The sequence below is a fragment of the Pongo pygmaeus genome, chromosome 16 (assembly GCF_028885625.2).
Source record: "Pongo pygmaeus isolate AG05252 chromosome 16, NHGRI_mPonPyg2-v2.0_pri, whole genome shotgun sequence".
Taxonomy (NCBI): domain Eukaryota; kingdom Metazoa; phylum Chordata; class Mammalia; order Primates; family Hominidae; genus Pongo; species Pongo pygmaeus.
Genome location: NC_072389.2, coordinates 56,539,860 through 56,562,502, shown reverse-complemented (window position 1 = coordinate 56,562,502; position 22,643 = coordinate 56,539,860). Strand labels below are relative to the sequence as shown.

The 22,643-nt window shown below is 45.5% G+C and overlaps 1 long non-coding RNA gene across 1 annotated transcript; it reads right to left on the bottom strand.

Annotated features, from left to right (window-relative positions):
* Positions 1–1,831: 1,831 nt before the first annotated feature.
* LOC129014440 (uncharacterized) lies at positions 1,832–21,138 on the bottom strand. The gene is made up of 7 exons (XR_008494221.1): positions 21,086–21,138; positions 16,913–17,117; positions 16,421–16,487; positions 15,317–15,355; positions 8,171–8,470; positions 3,857–5,338; positions 1,832–2,660 (listed from the first exon to the last, which is right to left on the bottom strand). It is a non-coding gene; the product is annotated as an uncharacterized LOC129014440 (long non-coding RNA).
* Positions 21,139–22,643: the final 1,505 nt, after the last annotated feature.

Here is a 22,643-nt window from a genome sequence, read left to right as displayed (position 1 = left end):
GAATAATTCCCAAGAAGTTATGGCTTTATAAAATATTCATCTTTGGCAATGACCAGAAATGTCTACCTTTACATAAATAAGTGTGTCCACTCTTTTTGGGGCTGGTGGGGTGTCTTCTGACTGGCCTTCATGTGTGGGAATAGCCCCATTCCAAGTGCTGCTTGATTGTAAAATTGGACCAAGCCTGTCGTCACACTGCCCAGTCTTTGGGTGGGGGGTGCTGAGAGATTCTGTGAATATTGTCAGAAGGGACACGTTTTTGGATAGGGGGGAAAAATAAGCAAGATCCCCAGGTCCCCTGATTTTAACCATGACGTAGAAAAGCTCCACACAGACCCTCCTCCCTTCCGCCCTGGCACAGAGTCCCGTTGTCCTTTCATAGGCGGTGTCAGAAACCCTGTGGTGAAATTCAGCCTGTGGATTCCAGAAATTTGGAGTGTTCTTGGGGGGAAAAATCCGCACACACAAAGCAACATTTGGAAATCCCTGTGGTGAGTTGGGAGGTGGGGAGGGGATGCAGTGTGGGAAGGTTGGAAGGGAAAGCGCCGGTGTACATCCCTCCCTCTTCTCTCCAAGGCTCTGAGTGTCAGGGCTGAGATGAAGATGACACCCTGGCAGAGGAAGAGGCAGGGTGCTGGGGGCAGGGCATGGACATTGAAGTCTGTGCTGAGCTTTACAGTTTGCAAGCACTTTCATGTTATCTTGTGGGGGTAGATCAGCGACTCCATAGCCATTTTATAGGCATAGACACTGAATTTCACAGTGGTTAAATAAATTTCCCAAGACCACATGGTTGGAAAAAAAAAAAAAAAGTAGAGACACACCCAAATCCAAAAATTTTGTGCTGGAAGGTTTTCATGCCATAAAACATTTCCATCTCCGTTTATCGTTGATCCCACAAGTTCTACTATTTACTTTACTTTCTTCGGAAGCTTAATTGATTTTTTTCCTTCTATAGGACATCTGCACTTAAATTCTTTAGGAAGTATTATGCCTGAGTGTGGCTACTCCCTACCTGAGAGCAGCTTCCTATAAGAAGGAGCTTCTCAGCAGGCAAGGAGAGAGAGGGCTGGAGAAAGGCCAGGCATGGCGAGCAATTGTGGGCCACCCAAGGGCCTGGACTCTCAGGGTGGTGATAACATAGTGGTAGGGGTTTGGGGAGAGGCCCAGAGACAGTGGCCCTGGAGGCCACTGCAAGGGAAAACAGGAAGAAGGCAGTAGGTCAAGTTCCTTCTTCAAACCAAGCCAACTAAGGCTTGTCCAGGGCCCTTCCTGTAGCTCCAGCATTCATTTGGTGCAGAAGAAAACACTGAATTCCTTGGAGCCATTATTGAGGCTTGAAAGTTTGGAAGCTGTGTGTTAGCAGCATTTTAGGGACAGTTCAGCCAGAAGTGGATGTGTTCCCTACAGACATAAAATTCTAGCAATTGCATTGTTTCCTAATGGGATCACAGGTTATGGACTCGTGGAGCTGAAAAAGTCTCCACAGTGGGAGAGAAACTGAGAGGTGCTGAATCCAGCTGGTGAGACCCAGCACAGTAGAGGCTGGCCCAATGCCACCCAGTAAGTTAGTGTCCCTCAAGATTGTTACAGTCAAATGCACTTGCAAAATCCTAGTGGGGAAGCGGAGGGTGGGGGTGATGCAAGGATGGAGAGCATTTTGTCAAGCATCAGATTACGACAAGGGCTCTTCCTAAAAGTTAAGAATGTGATGACTGAAAGGGGCCTAGGATATATTTTATATATTTGGAGGTGGTACTGGCATTTGAGTATTTCTAGTTTGCTTTTATTATCTGGATGATGAACAGTAAGAACAGCAGAAGCAGCAACAAACTCTTACATAAAATTTATCTCTAAATGCCAAAGCAGTTTGTTTCTCTAAATATAGCGTACAAAAAGAGAGAGGTATTTACATAAAGTGACTCGCTATTAATTTATTGTCACTTGCACTTCCCAATCAGGTAAGGATTGCACAGTTCAGGCGAAAGCCTCCACTGGCTGCTTGTTCTCTGCTCAGCTCTTGGGCACAGACACCTGCCCTGCCTTGTGATGAGGAAGCCTTCCTCTGACAAGGGCAGAGATCTCCATACTCACCGACAGCTCCTTTCCATGCACAGGGAGGCAGCCAGGGGCTCGCAGGTTTCCACTCAGCCTATTTCAAGCCCAGTCTAAGCAGCCCCTTTGTCTGTGGAGCCAGGTCCGACCCGTGGCCCACGGCGGGAAGGCCACACCTGATGCAGATGTGGGACGGGAGCTGTAGTTCCATCTTCTCATTCTCTTGCAGAAGGGGATGAGTGTGGTGCTCCCTGACTTAGCAGCTGCTCTCAGGAATTGTATTTATCATGTTTTTTTTTTTTCTTTTTTCCTAAACTGCATTTCTCTCCATTTAGTTAACAGGGTGTTGATGGGTTTCTTTTCCTTTTGGGGTCCTTCCCTTTTGATGAGGGCCCAGGCTTTCCCCCTTCCCGGCATAGTCCAGCCTGCCTGGATACTCTTTCATGGGCCTCTGGGGCCAGAGGACAAGTCCCTAGTGCTGTCCATCTGCTCTGTGCATGTCTGTTCAATTCAGTAGATGTTCACTGAAGAGCCACTCTGGGAGGATCCAGATTAGGCCTGGAGAATGTAGCAATGGAAATGTTTGATATCTGACTTCACGGAGCCTGTAGATGAGTAAGGGACACAAGTGGGACCTTAAAAAATCATCTACAAGACAGAGATATGATCAAGTTAGAAGGTCTTTTCTTAAAGAACCCAGAGATAATCTACCCCTAGATGTGCAGACGAAATTAGGGCCAGAGGGGGTGGATAAACTGGTTTGAGGACTCTAAGGATGCCACAAGTGATTTCGAATCGAAAGATGGGGAAGGAGCTCCTGGAGATGGTGGCCACTGGGCAGGGCATCATGAGGGAAATTGGATTGTGGCAGAGGGAGCAGGGTGAGCACAGGCTGGGAAGGCAAGTGTGGTGGGCTCCCCCGACAGTAGGCAGTCATGGGGGATCTAGGGGCATGGTGGGTGGATGGGGAGGGGTGCTCACAGGGTCCATCAGTGATGATTGTGAAGGGCCTGAATTATGTGTGCAATGGAGAGGCACTGGTGGGTCACAGATGACTTCTATGGGGGGCTTGGCCAGCAGTGTGCAGGGTGGTTGGGAAGTTCAAAGGCTGTAGCTTGGGTGTGGGCAAGAGACAGCAAGGCCTTGGATGAAGTAAGCGGGCTGGAGTGGGGAGACAGGAATGGGTTGAAGGTACAGGGTGGAGAGAACCCACCCATTGGGTTCCAGCTGCACTGTCTAGTACAGGCCATGAGCCACAGGTGGCTGTAGAGCACTGGAGTGTGGCTGGTCTGAATTGAGATTTGCTCTAAGGATAAAACACACACCAGATTTTGAAGGCTGATGTGAAGAATGTACAATTCTCAATCATTTTAAAAATATTGATTACATGATGAAATAATTTCATTTAGAATATACTGGGTTGAATTAAATATATTATTAAGATTAATTTCACCTGTTTCTCTTTTTAATATGTGTGTTACACAATTTAAGATTACTCACATGGCTCACATTCTATCTCCATTGGACAGCACGGGGTTAGAGGGAAAGAGGATAAGGCAGAGCTTTGGGGACAGGAAGGAACAGGGCTGAGAGGAGGACCTGAGAAGTGGAGTTAAGGAAAGAGGAGAGATGATACACATTTGGTGTCTTCCCAGACTGAGGCAGCTTTTGGGCCTCTTGGGGCCACAAGGAGCTTCAGAAATTGCCACTGTCTTCACATGGAGCACGTGAAATGTCCATCTGGCCTCCTCACTCACCTGGCACCTAACCATGTGCTGTTTTGTACTTGACTGTTGCTTACCTGTGTCTCTAAGTCCTTGCCTCAGCCAGATGAAAAGCCTTCTCAGGGCAATGCCATTGTATCCTGTCTGTTCTCTCCAGTGCTTACTTCACCCAGGGCTGGGGGTAGAAGGTGCTCCCTGGAACTTGGCAAACATCCTTGTATTGGGAGGAGCTTGGCTGGTTTTCCTTGATCTCCCTCTTTCCAGTGTGTGGCTCTTGACAACTGATTGGACCCCAGACTTAAGGTAAGACTATACAATGTGATGCTCACAGTATGCACATGATGCAGCTGTGAGCAGGGATGGGAGCTGAGCATGGTGCCTGAGCACAGAGGGGAAGAGCATTGGATGGGGAGATTTGAGTTGGAAGGTCATATCCTCAAGGGTCTACTCACTGGAGTCTCCATATCTGTGAAAGGAGGGGATGATATCTATCTCCTAGTGTTGTAGAAACTAAGAGTTAATATACTTGAACAAATGATGGCTGGCATTCAAGTGTCGCTCTGTGACCCTCAAAAGGTGTTCACATCCATGAGTTCATCTGAACTTCACAGTAGGGCAGGCATTATTATAATTTCCATTGGCAGACAAGAAACCTGAGGTTCAGAGAATACAAATGACCTGATAGGGATCACCTGACTATTAAGGTAGGGCTGGGTCTGGAGCCCAGCCTGACTTCTGCCACTGTCTTTTGCTTTCCACTTAAAAGAGCAGCTTGCACACATGCAGGGCTACATAGGGTTCAAAGGCCTTTCATGCCCATTAACTGCTTATTCTTCCTAGAAGGATGCATAAGCCCAAAGTTTTGCTATATATGAAGACATGATTTTCATGAGATTCCTGCAGCCAATGAAGAAGCAAGCCTTCAGTAATCATGTGGATCTGTGGTTTAATTGTCCCTTATGGGTGACAGGTGATGGGTTATGAGGATTAGATAAGAGCTGTTTGTAAGAATGTCTACAAGGTCCAGTGACAGGCTCTGGTCAGATATTTTGATCATGCTACAGTGCATGAAAGTGTTCATAAGAATTGTATGTGCATCCGTATCTAACAGGATCTGCTTATATCTTCAGAAAACTTTGTCATAAATTTAAATTACTTAAAGTGTCTGATCTTCAGACACTTTAAGTAGTGCATTTGAGAATGGGAATGTTGATTACAGTGTGTATAGGGAAATAGATGAATATTCCATTAATAACTATTAAAATCTGCTAAAGCTTAGGCTAAGCTGAATATATTTAGCTATAATAAAATTGGGTGAACACATTCCAACTTCAGCCTGATTAAGGGAAAGGGTGTAGGGGTGAGACACTTAGGCGGAGCTTGAAAAGGAATGGTGAGAGTTTGGCCAATGGGAAGGGAGGCTGTGCCAGACAGGAATAGTGTGGGCTGATGACAACCGAGGGCAAAGTGCTTGTCCCCTCATAGTTGCGTAATGAATGCAGAGGGGCTGAGGTTCGTCTGTCGCCTTCAGCTCTGCAGGCTACATCTCAGGGTGTTTCCTGTGAAAGTTCCAGAAGAAAGTTGTATGGTCAGCTTGGGGAAATATGTGGTTCATGCTGGAATGCTGGACATACCACATTATTGGAAAGATGCACATTGAATGACCGACAAAATGAAACTCAACTTTCCAAATGCTGGTAATGAGAGAAGATTCTGTTCTAATGACCAGTTGTTTCCTGAAAGAATGTCAGCTCGATTCATAATGAATGCATTCTAACCATGACAGCCACAGTCAGGACACAAAAAACAAAGTGTCCTTGATCCCAGGAAACAGCCCTCTGGAATCTGTGAACTCTAGAAACTAGATTGGGAAAATTCTGACACCCCTGCCCCATGACCAACCAAGACTAAGAGTCCCAGGAAGATTGAGGTCACAGAAGGCAGGGGCCTGCCCCCTCTCCAGGAGATCCCTGACCCATGTGGGGTCATGGGAGGGGCATGAGTGATGTGATGGGAAACTGGCTCCTGGCTCCAGGTAGAACGTGACCAACTGGAGCCTGACAGGAGGTTCCTGGCACTGGTCAGCCCATCAAACCAGGTAAGTCTTGGGAGTCTGAGTAGGGACAGGAGACTGTTCTATGTTTTGGCAAGGATCAGGAAGATGTTAGAATGTGGTGTTGGAACTTGTCTTTGGAGCTGAACAAACATGGCTTTGCATCTCCACTTTGCTATCAACTGAGTGGCTTTGAGTAAGTGGCTTCATTTCTTAGATCCTCAGTTTCTTCATCTTCACCTGTAAAAATTTTTTTTTTTTAATTTTTAGACTGTTGAGGGCAGTAAATTAGATCATGTACATAAAGCACCCAGCACTGTACTAGACACATTGGTACTTATTACACAGTGGGATAGCACCCCGGCTATGACAGCCTTGTGAGGGGAGCTACACGGGAGGCCCAGGGAGGGTGCTCTGAGTTAAGGATAGGTCCAGATCCTACACTTCTAGCAACACCCAAAGCCCCCTCTTGAACATGTTGGGGTGTGATGGGGTGGGGAGATACAGTCCTGTTCCCTGGCTGTGTCAAAGTGTGAAATCTTTATACTCCGTCTGCCCCAGATTCTCTCAAAGAGCACAGAATTGAAGGATAGCACTGGACCAAGTGTCAGGAGAATTGAGATGGGCTCTGCCACTCCCTGGCTGGGTGACCTTGGACAAGTCCTTCAACCTATTGAGGTCTGGGCTTCTTAATTTGTACATTGGAACAAGATTATCTGCTCTGTCACAGGATGAACTCCAGCCTCATTAGCCTGGCATTCAAGAACCTTCCATCATATTCCCTCACCACATCTCCCATGAGTCCTCTTCATGCCCACATGGTTCTGCCATATCAAACTCTTCTGGGCACTTCTTTCACCCCTAGACAGAACGTTCTTGCATTCTGTGTGGGGGTGAATGTTCTTGCCCAAGTCTCTGTGTATCTAAAGCCCACATGCCTTTGCATCCCCTGCAGCATCTAGCACAGGGGCTTGCATAAAGCAGATCATTTTTTTCTCAGTTGGGATTAGGTTTGGGGCAGGAAAACAAAAATAATAGTTATTTAGCAAGTTAGAATTGATTTTTCTCTTGCCGGGCGTGGTGGCTCATGCCTGTAATCCCAGCACTTTGGGAGGCCGAGGCAGGCGGATCACGAGGTCAGGAGATCAAGACCGTCCTAGCTAACATGGTGAAACACTGTCTGTACTAAAAATACAAAAAAAAAAAAAAAAATTAGCCGGGCGTGGTGGTGGAGGCCTGTAGTCCCAGCTACTTGGGAGGTTGAGACAGGAGAATGGCGTGAACCCAGGAGGCAGAGCTTGCAGTGAGCTGAGAATGCACCATTGCACTTCAGCCTGGGCGATAGAGCGAGACTCTGTCAAAAAAAAAAAAAAAAAAAAGAAGTGATTTTTCTCTTATGCCAAAAGAATCCTAAAAGGAGGGTAGCCCAAGACTGGGAAGGTGGCTCCTTGTGTCGGGGACCCATGCTCCCTCTGTCTTGCCACACCAGCACTCTTGGCACCTTACCTCATAGTCCCATATGGCTGCCTGGATTTCAGATATCTTATTCTCATTCAGCCAGCAAAGGATGAAGAGGGCAAAGCATGCATTCTCTTCCTTGAGGGAGGCTTCCTAAATGCTGCACATGACACTTCTGCTTATAGCTTTTTGCTAGAACTTAGTCACATGGTCATATCTAGCTGTAAGAGAGGCTGAGGAATATAGTTTTTAACTGCGCATATTGCCATTCCTTCTTTCTTTCTTTTCTTCTTTTTTTTTTTTAAGAGACAGAGGTCTCCCCATGGTGCCCAGGCTGCTCTCCAACTCCTGGGCTCAAGCAATGCACCCACTTTGGCCTTCCAAAGAGTTGGGATTACAAGGGTGAGCCACCATGCCTGGCCATATTGCCATTTCTAATAAAATTGATAGAGGAGGCTGGGAGAACAGATATTGGCAACCCATACAGTGCCTCTGCCACAGCTACTGAAAGAACCAAGAATATAAAAACTCACTAAGAAGTTTAAAGCCCTATCTAATACATGAGATTATTATTACAAAACACTTAACTCATTTTAGATAAATTAATTGTCCTGACTTTTAGGTTGAAAACAGCCCAATTTTTCCTCACCTCTCGTGGAAATACGGTGACATGTTTTTTCTTTTTTCTTTTTTGTAGAGACAGGGTCTCGCTATGTTGCCCAGGCTGGTCTTGAACTCCTGGCTCAAGCAATCCTCCTGTCTCAGACTCCCAAAGTGCTGGGATTACAGACATGAGCCACCATGCCCAGCCAAAATATTTTTTTATAGAATAATAACTCAGAGTTGTAAGTGAAGATAAATTATTGGTCCTTCGCCTTACCTTACCACATTTTACTACTGAGGAAACTGAACTCCAGTGAGGCTAAGTGATGTGCCCATGATGGCACAGCTGAATGACGAGGGAACCAGAACTGGGACTTGAGTTCCTGGACTCCATCAGGGCTTTTTCCTCGATGAGCAGCCCATTCAGGTTCTGCTAACTGTCACTTGGAGGCCTTGAATTCCGTGCATCTCCTAACCCTGCATGAGAACCCTGTTCTGCCAGCACCCCTGGAGGCAGATCCAGGTCACCGTGTTGTCAGCCACATTCCTGACAGCACGTAGTTCAAAAACTTTCCATCTGAAGAGAGGGAAACATGAAGAAATAGAGGAGCATGCTATTAAAATAACGAGGTCTTTTTGCTAAGAGCAAACAATCACTTCCTTTCCTTGGCACCCAGAATCTGCAGGGCCCTGAATTAGGCACTGAAGGGAGATCCAGGAAAGCATGAGGAATAGTCACTGCCCTTGAGGGCCTGGATGTATAGGTTCATCCTACTTTTCATTCATTTATTCAAGAATTATTTCTTGAGCCTCTACTAGCAGCAGACACTGAGCCTGGCACTGGGTTTAGAGCAAGAACCATATAACTGGGTGTACAACAGTAAACTGTGCAGATACGGTTCTTGCTCTAAAATTGCTTGTAGTCTAGTGAAGGACAGAGGCAAGTAAACAAGCAACTACAAAATGAAATGAAGATTGCAGTGATGGAGAGGGGAAGGGGTACTCTGGGTGTAGACTGGGGTAGGGTGGCCAAGGCTGAGTGGGTGAGATATCATTACAGTGGAAACCCGAAGACTGAGTATGTGTGAGCTAAGCATGCACCATGAGGGGTGTGGCAGTTGGGACGAAAGTGTACTCCCCACGGAGAGAATGTGCAGGAGCATGCATAACCTTCTGACCAGACCGCGGCAGGCCTGGGTGATGGTGGTGGTGAAGGTGGGGAGTGTTGAGAAACACAATCAGCAAGGTAGGCAGGGGCCCATAAGTGAAGGACTTCGAAAGCCCTGTTGGAGAGCTTCTGTGTTATCTCAAGGCCAGTGAGATAAAGGGCTTGAAGCAGCAGATTTGTATGTTAGAGTGCTCTGGCCTCAGGGTAGACAGTGGATGAAAGCAAGCAGGATCAGATTCAGAGAGGTCAATTAGGAGCTGTTGCCAGGGATGGTGGCTTGAACCAGGAAACAGCCCAGGGAGGTGCAGAGAGGTTGAGGAATTTGAGACGTCTTTAAGAGGTACAACCAACAGGTTTGGTGACTGGGTCGGAAGTAGGAAATGAGGAAGATGGAGGAAACCAACATTTATGAAGAAACAAAGACAGAGGCTGACAAACAAAAGCAACAGCCATTCTCCAGGAAGAAAATGGTGGCATGACCATGTGTTTTGAGCAAGGAAAAATTGCAGTGGGCTAGGGAGATTTTGAAGGACTTTCTAGAAGAGTTAGAATTGCAGCTGGGTCTCTGATATGGGTAGGATTTTGGTGGGTAGAGAGGACATTCCAGGCTAAACAATGATGCAAGTTAGAGTTCTAAGGCAGAACAGTGTGTGATTTGTTTAGCATGATTTGGTCATGGTTTTCTTGGGAGAGTCCCAAAGAACTGATTCTCCAGGGTGTGTTACTAAAACTCTTATTGAAAGGAGGGACTATAGAGATGAATCTCATCACTCTCCCAGAATGGCACAGAGCTCTTCATGGACCCCCGGGCCACCTATGTAGGAAACTCAGAGGGTCTGTGGACCACTAAATAGCCCAACATGCCTGAGACCCCACAGATACTGGCTTCCACTATGATAAAGACAAAAGGTCCCTCTTTCCCAAAATCAATACTTTTATTCTCATAGGCCTCCTGCTGTGGTCCAGTCCCCATGTTGAGAGCTGCTGTCCCAGGGTGTTGCTTCACTACTTCTAGGCTCCTGCAGAGTCCTGCCTCATAGGCCACACTGGTGAGTGAGGCCAGCAAACCCATTGGGGAGACTACATGAATCCAAGGCCGTGGAAGACTTAGGTTTGGATATTCCCTCTGCTCCTTCCTGGCTGTGTGACCCTAGAATAATTACTTACCCTCTCAAAACCGAGACTCAGAGACATTGGGTAATTATTCTAGGGTCACACAACGAGGAAGGAGCAGAGGGAGTATCCAAAACTAAGTCTGTCTGACAGCAAAGGCTGTTCTCTCCGTCTCTCCAGGTTCCTAAGCTAGGTGAGGGTTGAACCTCCTTTCTTGAATCAGGGTTCCAATTCCTAGGTAGGAAAGCACAGTGAGTCAGGGAAATATTTACACTGAGACCACGCACCCCAGCCCTTTCCCAGCCTGCTCTTGTGTGATCCTTTTGAGGTTTTTTGTTTGTTTTGAGATAGAGTCTCACTCTGTTGCCCAGGCTGGACTGCAGTGGTATGATCTCAGCTCACTGCAACCTCCGCCTCCCAGGTTTAAGTGATTCTCCTGCCTCAGCCTCCTGAGTAGCTGGGATCATAGGTGCCCACCACCATGCCCAGCTAATTTTTGTAATTTTAGTACAGATGGGATTTCACCATGTTGGCCAGGCTGGTCTTGAACTCCTGACCTCAAGTGATCCCCCCACCTCAGCCTCCCAAGTGCTGGGATTACAGGCATCAGCCACTGCGCCTGGCCTTAAGTTTTTTATAGATGGGAAAACCGAGGTCCAAACATGAGCAAGGGCTCCGCATGCTACCTCTCTATTTTCTCAGCCCCTTCTGCAGGCTCCATGCCATAAGAACATGGCTCCTAAGGTTCAGGCCTATGGCCCCAGTTTAGGTGGTGCCTCCACTCTGCTCCCCACCACCCCAGCCTCCTATTTGAAGGCCAAGACTACTCAGCTTTGATTCAGGTTGAATGAGTCATCAAGGGTAAAACAAAGAAGAGAATAAAACAGAGAAGAGAAGGCCTATTCCCTTGCAGATGAAATCAATCCACCCACCTTTTGACATCTTTTTGTTCTAGAATGATGACAGCATGCAATGACTCAGAATCATCACACTCACAGAGACTACTTTGTATTTTTTCTTGAAAATGAAGAGACAATATGCCAAAAAAATGAGCTGAAAATGGCTCATGAAAGGAGGGAAGAGTGACCTCCAGCACACCAGGGCAGAGTGGGGGCCAGTGAAGGTGCAAGAGTGGGAGGGAACCACAACGCCTTGGCAGAGAGGAGAGCAAGTGGGGGCCAAGCCACAAAGCTCTTCAAGGCCAGTCAATGGTGAAACCTGAAGGAGTCCCATCCATCCCCAAGTCTGCTTGAGTTAAAGCCCTGCACCCTCACAAGCAGCTGGAGGGAGGGGAGGAAGGATTTTTCAAAAGAGCCATCATATATGGGGTGTGGGAAAGAAAAACTTGCTGTGTCTAACACCAGAGAGCCTCTCCAAGCCAAGCCATCTGCCTCAGGGCGAAGGAGGGAATGGAAGCGGGAGAGAAGGGTCTTGGAGCCAGCTCTCAGCAACATGTTTCTATCTGGAGAAATGAGCTGAGAAGATCTGAATCTTCTCCAGCCTGTTCTGCAAATGTGGGATAATCGGCCCCTGGCCCAAAGGCTGGCGCTCACAGCGTGGCTCCGGCATTACCCAGGACTCTGGTTCTTGGTGATGGGAAAGAGGACAAATTTGGAAGCCAGAGAAGCTAGGGCTGGATGGTCTGGAGGAAAACCTCCACTTCTCTCAGACTGTTTTTTCTGAGGAAACAGATGATTGCAACCTCAGAGGTTGGGAGGATGAAATGATGTAATGCATGTGGAGCTGCTCTGTAAACTGTAAAATGCTATGCAAACAGTGCTTGTTAATGTGTTTACACATATGGGTGAGTTAACATAGTCTGACAGACTGGACGCCAAACTCAGAGTCCAAGGCAATGGGGCATTATATTCTGTGCCTTAGCATCTGGAAAACATGATGAAATTGGAAATGCATTTATTGAAAATGAAAAGTTTTCTACAGAGCTTCCTGTCCTTTCCAATAAATTCCAGGCTTCCCATGGTGCTTGCAGGGCTCCGCCGGAAGCTGCTGGGAAAGCCGACTTCCATTCTGGTTGCTGTGAACTCCATTTTTGGTTCTGTTCTGTGACCATCTTCATTTCAGTCACTTGCACCATTATAAGGATTGAAAAGACTCTTGGCAGAAAAGCAGTTTTTTGTTTCATAGCATTAGAGTTTGATATATAATATTATTTTTGAACAGAAAAAGTTCACATAAGAGTTCATAAAGGGTGGTATGTTAGAGCTGAAGGGACTTAGAAGACTGTCTAGTTCAACGCTGAGATTTTTTTCAGGTGAGGAACTGAGGCCCAGGCAGAAAGACTGGTTTTCTCCAGCTCTCACACATGTCAGTGAGCCAGGGTTAAAATCCCCAGAGGTCTGACTCCTATTCACGTGCTCCTTCCCTTACCCCAGGGTCAAAAGCTCAGATGCTTTCAGAGTCCAGATAAGTGAGGAGGAGGGCATTGGCGGGTAGGAAGGTAGGGAGTTGTGGGACGTTCAGTTCTGTTTACATTTATCCTGTTAGAGGTTTAATGAGCTACTTGAATCTTAAATTTATGTCAGTCATCAAATCTGGGAAGTTTTCAGCCATTGTTTTTTCAAATATTTTTTTCTATAACAATCTCTTTCTCCTTGCCTTTAAGGATTCCAATGACATGAACATTAGACCATTTGGTATTGTCCCACAGATCCTCGAGGCTTTATTCATTATTTTTCAAACACTTTTCTGTCTTTCAGATTGGATAATTTCTGTTGATCTACCTTCTAGTCTACTGACATTACCTGTGTCATTTGCATTCTGCTAATGGGCCCATCCAGTGAATTTATTTCAGATATTGTGTTTCTCAGTTCTAATATATTGCCATTTGGTTCTTCTTTTATATAGTTTCTATTGCTTGACTGAGAATTTCTATTTTTCCATTCATTGTAAGAGCATTCACCTTTATGTCACGCAGGATGATTATAATAGATGCTGCGGAATTTTTTTTTTTCCAGTTCCAACATTGTCTATCTTTTCCCTTGAGAACTGGTCATGTTTTCCTGGTCCTTATCATTTTGGGTAGTTTTAAATTGTTTCCTGGACATTTCATATAGTATATTATGAGACTCTGGGTCCTGTTAAAATCAAAAAGCATGTTGAGTTTTGCTTTGTTTTAGCAGGCAATCAACCCCGTTAAGTTCAACAGCAAGCTCTGTCTCATTTTCTGTAGGCAGTGGTCTCAACGTCAGTTCAGTTTTCAAAGCCTTTGTTATGCTGTTTGTGTTCCACACATGCACATCTTGGAGGTGAGCTCAGGACTTGTGTTGGCTCCTACATGGAATCCCTTTCTCCCCCTCTTTCCTCTGCAAGATTTCTGTCTTGCAGGAAAAGGACCAGCTCCTCTTCCTGGTCCTCTGGCTAGAAGGATGGATTTCTCTCAGAGCTGGAGCCGCTGAAGATGCCACAAAGTTTCATGCCACTTGGCCAGACCTTAGAGCAAAGTGCAAGAGGAAAAAAGTGAGGACTCCCCTGATACTCTTGACATAACAGGGACCCCTTTTCTGAATTTCTCTACCCAAAGGGAAAGGTTTTCTCTTGAGATTTTAGTGCTCAAGCTGCTGCCAAGGTGATGGTGGTGCAGTTTGGGGGCTGCATCTGACTGCGTGTCCAAGCTGAGAGAGAAAAAAAGACAAAGATTTTCCCCACACTTTTTGTCTTGCAGAGGCCCCTTTTCCAGATTATCTGTCCAGAAAGATGGGCCATTTCTTGGGGTTGTTGCTGTCTATGACTGCTGGGAGGTCTCATGATTCAGCTCACCCTTGGGTCAAAGCCAGGAGAAAACAAATTCCAGGAAATTCACCATCACCATATTGATCATTCAGCAAATTTTGACTTCTTTTTGCAATCTAGCTGCTTTTAGAGGACTTTTCAGAGACCTCAGTTAATTGGTTTTTTTTGTATTTTGTTAAGAGTGTTTGGTTGTAATCAGTGAGGGAGATAGTGTGCAATGCATGCCTTCCATTTGGTTGGAACTAGAAGTTGAGCAACACACTTGGAATTCATCTTTTTTGGTTTCTGCTTCCCCAGGACTTTCACAGACAGAATCCCAAAATAGAACCTGTATTTGGGAATCCTATATTCCCTGGCCTGGTGGTGGCAGGTCCCAGGAGTCTATGGCTCCAAGTTGTCTACCTTATTTGGGTAGACACTTAAAACAATACTCATTCAACAAAGACGTAGTGGGTGCCCACCATATGCTATATCCTGGAGACACAAAAATGACTAAGACATAGTGCCCACCCTCAAGTAGCTCATGGGCGAGTGGAATAAAGGGATTTTCAGTAAAAATTTAGGATCCAAGCTTGAAAGCTTCTTTCCCAAGACATCTTGTGGATCTGAGAACCACAACACATTGTCAGAGAGCAATTTCTAGCCTGATTCTGGAGCTTTGCCCTTCTAGAAACTTCTATCATTGTTTCTGTCCTCTGAGCAGAACCAACAGCAAAGCACTATATATTAAAAAACAGTACATAAAATGCTCCTTTTGTTTTGTGAACTCTACAAATGCCTAGATTACCTGTTTGTAACAGTCTTCTTGCCTACTAAACATAGATTTAGAGAACACAGTCTGTTTTGGGGCTCCGGAACTCAAAAGGGAAGTGAAGACAATGGAGAGTGTTCAGATAGCACTTTTAGTAGATAGAAGCTGATATTTAAAAATAAAGAGTGGGGGAGTTGGGGGCCATCTGCCAAGGAGATAATCCTTCATAAAGCAGATTAACCATATCTTTGTCTTAGGTCAAATCACTACAACAAATTACCATAGACCGGGTAGCTTAACAAACAAACATTTATTTCTCATAGTTCTTCTGGGGGCTAGAAATCTGAGATCAGGGTGCCAGCAGAGACAGGTTCTGGTGAGGGTCTTTGTCAACTTTTGCTGTATTCTCACATAGCGGAAAGAGAGTTAAAAAGCCGTCTGGTACCTCTTCTTATAGAGGCACCAATCCAATTCATGTGGGCTCCACCCTCATGACCTAATCACCTCAAAAGTTCCCACCACATAATACCATCACACTGGGGATTCAATTTCAACATCAGAATTTTGGGGGAACACAAACACTCAGTCCATAACACTCCCCCAGCCCACCTCTGCTGCCTTTTCTCTTCGAAAGCACTTACCTTCTCTTTCTGCATTGATGTAACGCCAGAGGATTGGATCTGGGAAAGGAGGTAAAGGTGGGAGGGAAGAATCAGGGTTCAGCCATTTAGCCAGCATAAGTAGGTGCCATGTGCCAGCAAGGGTACCCTGTGCATGAGTTATCTTACCACCCTTACAGCAATCCAGCAGGCCTGTGTGATCAGTGTTGTGTTTCCTGTGTGGTAGACGAGGAGACCGAGACTCAGAAGTGACGTGATTTTTCTCAAGGTATTAGCTGGCAAATTGTAGACTAGAATCCAGGTCTCCTGAGTGTGGGTTCTGTTTATCTAGTTTACCTACTGCACCAGCCTCTAAGACTTTGGGGTCTGAATATGTACCTCTTCATACCACTAGAGCCCCAGCAGTCTTCTAAGTGACATGTGAGCCATACTGGGGAGGAGTTTGGGGAAAGGAGACCTTACCACCGACAGCAGAGTCTGGGGGCTCACAAGAGAGGAAGACGCCCACTGGGAAGCCAGATCCCAGGTTCTTCAGACCTATACCTCCCTGGGGTATAATTCAATCAAGTGCTTATTCCCCTCTTTAAAAAAACTAAAATGATGCAGAAACTAATTATGAAACAAAGGAAGAAAAAACAAGGGAAGGCAGGGATTATTTCCCAGGACATTTTCCTCTGACCAGGAGGGTAAGTTGGGGACAGAGGACCGACTTGGTGGGGATCAGAGGCAGCCCAAGGGAGAAGAGTCATTCCTTCTACTCTCTCACCTGTCCTCATTGCTGGCTCTGATCCAGACGAGAGCTGGGGGCGTTGACATGGGAGGCTTCTCTCCTTCCTGAGTGGTCAGTGAGGGGCAGCTTCTCCTCCTACTCCAGGAGGGTTAGGGGAAACTGCATGTTGCATCCCAGAGCAGCCAGGGCTTCTTCTTGCCAGTCTCCTACCTTCCCTTTCTGGCTCCTTTACTCCCACCTCCTCATGCCCTCTTTCTCATTTAATAGCAGGGAGAAAGGAAATGAAACTTGATGGAGCCTGACTGTGCCAGGCACTGTGCCAAGAACTTTGTGTTCATTGGTTTCTAGAAGAGGGCTTGGTATACTGTAGATGCTCAATAAATGTTAACCCTTACCTTTAGTGTCTCCAGTCCTTCACTTCACTGATCTCCAGGCACAGCTGATGGCTCAGTTTCACAACTGCTGCAGAGAGGAGGCAAGAACAATGTCAAGTGGTTGGGTGGGGGAAAATGAGACTGGCATTAGGGCTAATCACATACATTTCTTAGGGTGCTCCTCTTTTGAGGCCCTATTTCCATGAGAAGGAAATTGAGGCAAACCCAGAAGTTGACAGCTTAGCTGGGAACCAAAGATGATGATATATGGGAGCCCATGGAATCTCACAGCTCAAGCAGCACTTTTGGCACCAACCTGCACCCAAAGAGCATCTTTAAAAGTTGCCTCATACTTGCTCCGGGCAGCTCTTTCACACCACTACCATGCTCTGTGCCAGACATGACTAATTTTTTAAATCTCTGACATTCTCAATTAGTCATGAGTTAATTCTGTAACAATGTTAGAGTAAGCACACTAAAATTATATTCTTCTGCAAAGAGAAAGAAGATTACCTGAGACCACTTGTCCCCCACTCAAAGAAGCAAGGTCTCAGCCAAAACCTTTGAAGCCTTGTGACATCAATAGATTTTCTAGGGTGGCATCATGTCCTTTTGATTTTTCTGTATATTGTAGTTTGAATGCCACCTTCTCCTCTCCTTTCCACTGCCACTGCCCTGGTTAGGTCCTCATCAGTGCCATAAACTCTCACCAGGCTCCCTGCCACCAATCCAAACAAAACCAAACACTACTAATCATGGATCTTCATGGCACATTTGCTTTTGTGGGCTCCAAAAGCCTCCAGTGGCTTTCCATTGCAGATTGGAAAGGTCTAGACTCATTGATCAAAACTTCCACCATTGATTGCTTTTCCAAACATCTCCCCTACTTCCTGTTGTGAATACCACCTGGTTTACTTATTATCTCTGGTTTACTGTTATCTGGTTTACTTATTATTGGTACATCAATATGTCTAGACCCTTCTGATCTTCCCAACTTTACCCGTGCCTTTTCAGTTCTCTTCTTCTCATTCCTCACCACTGATGGACAGTCATCCCTCCTTCCAAGAAGGGCTTAAGTCTGGTTGCCTGGACTCTAGATAATTTCCCTCCTCCTTAGCAATTCCACCTTTGATTGTCTGGACTCCTTGTGCCATGTACAATTATCCTGTATTGTTAGTTGTCTTTCTATGTCTGTAACTTGCTCCTGTGTTATAGACATCATCATGGCATAAGTGCCATGATTTTTCACAGAATAGGTACTTAATATTCTATTATTCAATTTACTAGAACTTTGCAATTTCATAAAGATAACTTGGTCATTAAAAATGTTTTCAGTGAGGATTTAGGGCCCTTGAGATGGTGCAAGAAAAGGAGATAAAGGGTTTTTTTAAGCTATTTGTTCTTCCTGTGCAAATTACATAACTTCCAATTATTTCCAACGTTAAAGAAATAGTCCCTCTGAATCCTTTATGATTTAAACATTAAAATGATTCACTAGTTTTTCGAAAAAAAAAAAAAAACCTGCTGTCACCCTTCCAAAAATGTAAAAAAGAAGAAAGAAAACCCAAATATTGGCTCTTTTGGAGGAAAAATAAACTGGCTGTGCTTTTATTTCTCCAATATTCTGAAAGAACTGGGAATGCAACACAAAATGGCAGTGCTTGTGTGTACCCAAGTGTGTACACCTCACCTCTGTCTTGATTCCACTCTCCCTACCAAGCTTTTCTTGGGCAGAAGTCAAGGAGCTATAGCCAGCACCACTCACCTGAGCACTCCTCTCATAAAGGAGACTTTGGATTTAATCCCTGCCAGGGAGATTCAAGTGCTGCTCTCCTAAGGAGGAGAGCAGGTTTTCTTTGCTTGACTATATTTCAACACCTCTGGCAGAATGACTCCAGCCAGCCAGGGTGCTTTATTGCTTCCCAGCTTCTCATAGCACCCTACATGTAGCATCCTTTTGGTCCTCAACATTTACTTCCCTCTTTACTCACTGTATTAGTTTTCTGTTGCTATGTAATTACCAAAGCTTATTAATTTAAAGCAATACAAGGTGGCGTGCAGTGGCTCATGCTTGTAACCCCAACACTTTGGGAGACCAAGGTGGGCGGATCACCTGAGGTCAGGAGTTCGAGACCAGCCTGGCCAACATAGTGAAACCCCGTCTCTACTAAAAATACAAAAATTAGCCCAGCGTGGTGATGCATGCCTGTAGTTCCAGCTACTCAGGAGGCTGAGGCAGGAGAATTGCTTGAACCCAGGAGGCAGAGGTTGCAGTAAGCCGAGATTGCACCATTGCCCTCCATCCTGGGTGACAGAGCGAGACTCCGTCTCAAAACAAACAAACAAAAACACACACACAAATTTATTATCTCATGGTACCAGCTGGCTCCTCTGCTCAGGGTCTCACCAGGCCCAAAGCCCTTTTCATCCTGTGTCCCTGTCTATCACCGCCAACATCCCACATCCCTGTCTCTGTGGCACCTTGTGCTTCACAGCTCAAGGTCGTATTATCTGCATTTGGTTTTGAAACAATCATAACGTTATGACCACTTTCTCCATTCTTCTCTGCTAGCTGACTTTCTCCAAGGCCTAAGACATAGGCCACACCCTCACAATTCTATACTCAGGCACTTTCCAAAATCACACATTCCTTAATGCAGTGAAGAATTGATGCTCATGAGTGACATCCTACATTGAAAGGAAGGGACGTGGCTGGGCGCGATGGATCACGCCTGTGATCCCAGCACTTTGGGAGGCCGAGGTGGGCGGATCACTTGAGGTCAGGAGTTTGAGACTAGCCTGGCCAATATGGTGAAACCCTGTCTCTACTAAAAATACAAAAATTAGCCTGGCGTGGTGGCCGGCACCTGTAATCCCAGCTTCTCGGGAGGCTGAGGCAGGAGAATTGCTTGAACCTGGGAGGCGGAGGTTCCAGTGAGCCAAGATGGTGCCACTGCACTCCAGCCTGGGTGACAAGAGTAAAACCCTGTCTCAAAAAAAAAAAAAAAAAAAGGAAGAGACACAATTACTGGGGGGATGGATGGCAAATGTTCTATTTAGAAACGCACTTTTAAAGCTCACCTTGTAGGGTTTCTTGCCATGCATCTTTTAAAAAAATAAATTAAAAACCTTGAATATTAGGCTAAAGATTTTCTCGTGAAAGAGACACAGAGACATGGTCAAGTCACTGGGAATTTCATGGCTCAGGAGGATTCTCTCAGAAGACTTTCTAAGAATAACTTCAATAATCTCCAATAATCTGCAACCTACTTTTCTTTCATTAAAACAAAGTTAGCTATGGAATTAATATTTGGAAAATGAAGAAAGCTTAAAGGAAATAAACAATTCCCTAATCTTACCATCCACTGAAAACCATGGTTAACTTGACATGGGAGTGGGCTTGGGTTGGAAAAAAATAGGGAGAGAGTTTTATCTCTGGAAAGCATTGCTGGCTCCCTTCCACACTTTACAGCACGTATTAGCTTAGTGACACTGTAGGGAGAAGCACAAGCCATGTAAAGAGGACTTAATTTGTCAAGATTTACTGACTAGCTAGGGGCTAAAAAGAGATGAGTGGGATGGAAGCAATGGTTTCCACAACACCCCCAAGATAAGGGGTATCACTTGTGCAAATTTAGCACCAGGGAGTGGGGCCAGCCCAGAACTTCAACTCAACATTTGTCAAGCCCTCAGTATACCTTCCAACCCAGAAAAACAATAAAAATGTTAATTTTTGAAATCACTAGCAAAATACTAAATACAAGGTCAATATTTTAAACCAAATTGCCCTGAGAGCACAGTTGTTTCTAATGACTTCCTCCTCCCTTATCCTCTATTTTTCTCCCTGGTCTTATCTTTCTGAACTTTTTTGCTGCAATTGGTGAGCATGGAAAGGCTGAAATCACTATTATCACCACTATTACCACCCTCCTCTCTGCATTTGAACACCCCGCTGCATCCTGCCCCTTGCCTCTTCCTTTATACTTGCTGCTTTGGATGAGATCCCATGTATCATCCTCAGCCTGGGATTTTCAGTCTCCTAGAAGACATTTCCTCTTACTGATGCATGGACACGTGCAATTGCAGCCAAAGGTGAATTGGTTGTCAGGTGTTCCTTCAACTCGGCTCCTCTCTGCCCTCTCACTGCCTCCTGCCATCTAATCAGCTCTACTTATCTGCCCCTTAGAGGGACCATCTCTTCAGTTATTAGCCATTCTTGTGTACACACAACCTGCTGGTTTTCACTTCCTTGTATTTACTCAGACAGTTTTTTCCACTAAGAAGGCAGATGCCTCAAAACCCAGATGGACACTGCCTTTCAGAAGCTCTGCCTAAAAAAAAACCCACCTACATCTCCTACTTGGCATCTCCAAGCACTTGTGTGTTTAGCCTGAGCTATGTGTATTTTCACATGTTTATGTTGTTTCCAATCTTGACTTTATAGTGATGACAATACTAATTACTACTTATTTAAGGACTAGCATGTGCCAGGACATATATCTTTTTTTTTTAAAGGGCATAGGCAGAAGGAGAGGAAAAGCAGTTCAGAGTACTAAGGGGCTATGATTGGAAGGGTGTCAAGAACTAGCTCTCTCACACTCAAAAGGCCTCCCTGTCCCAGCCTGTCCTGCCTAAATTCTCTAATCAGAGTGCAGGTCACTGGGGAGTGAAGATTCTCAACCTCACCTCTTTCACCCCTCCACACCTGCCCACCCCATCTCCACTATTCAGTGCAAGGCTCCTGGGAACAGCGACATTCTAAACCGTTAACAGCTGAAGCCTTCCAAAGGATTCTGTCCCCCAGTGACAGTTGGCTGAAGACTGTGAAAGAGAGAGAGAGGTCCTTCAGGGTTGGGAGACCAAGAGGGAAGGGAAATTACCAGCCTCAGGAAGAAGCAGACTCCCAGCCTGAGCTCCTCACAGCCTACTCCTCCCCAAGCCATGCCTGCAAGCCTCCTTGAGGGTTTACGGGGCATAGCCCTACAAGGGACCCAGAGATGAATCAGACATGGATCCCGCCCTTGAGGAGCTTACTGTCTACTAGCAAAAAGTGCCGAGTACAATTTCAACCCAGGGCAATTTCAAGGGTTGTGGGACTTCAGAAGAGAGAAAGATGTGGGCTGGACATCAAAGAAGGCCTGCCAGAGGAGGTCGCATTTGAGCTGGACCTCAAAAGACCGCAGGGGACTTTCCACAGGCAGAGATTGGAGGTGGTGCTAGTTATGGAGCCAGACAGACACCTTCAGTCTGAGGCTGTGATCTGTGAGGGCAGTGGGGAGGGGGGAAAGCCAGAGAAGGGTAAAAGGCCGAGGAAACCCTGGCCACCTTCTCTAGTAAGAGGACACCAAGGATCACGCTTTGCCTGCTTTAACATCTTGCCTACCATTGCCCTGATGAAAATAGGCTGCTGTTTTGAATTAGCTAAAAGTTGAGAACTCAGACTTGGATTTGACAAGGGCCCTCTGAGGGCAGTTAAACCAACTCTCAGCCCCATGAGTCTGTGAGTCTGTGATTCACAGGTGGAGCCAATGACACACCTTTGGGACTAGGCAAGGCCTCTTGGTCAGTGAATTCCCTCAGGGGAATAATGCTCCTTCACAGGAGAATGGCAGATGGAAAAATCCCAAAAAGTGAATATGCCCAGGACTGCTCAATTGAATTTACAATAGTTCCAGATTATTGACTAGCTCATGCCTGTCAGCAGAGCCAGAATGGACACACACTTTGAAGACTATGAGGGCAGGTAGAGGTGAAAAAAAAGACTGAAGGTGACATTAGATGGCAAGAACATGACAGTGAGGTACTTGATGAGAACTCCCCAAAAATGATCAAGAAGGGGTAACTGGGTGATAAAGGGGGAGATTAAGAAGCCTACACTTTATTGTACCCAGTTCTTTTTTTCCCCACTGTTGCTATTTTAGAATTGCAGCTCTACATTTTGTGGAGGTTATGGAAGGAATCTTGTGAATATTTTTTCTCTGACAGGGAAATAATTACCAAAATCTTAACTTTTATAATATTTGTGCAAATTTGAAGAATAGGTTTTGTTTTATCTTTGGTGGCACCACATGCTTTGGACTTTTGTTTTTAAATCCCAGCTTAACCAGTATTTTCCCAGGATTCTAATCATTCCCAATGGGCTGAATTTAGCCAGCAGTAACCCTAGCCTTGCAAAGACAAAGCAACCAGTGATATTTGATAAAATAGAAGCTGACAGACAAATCAGGTCTAGTCAATCAAGGGA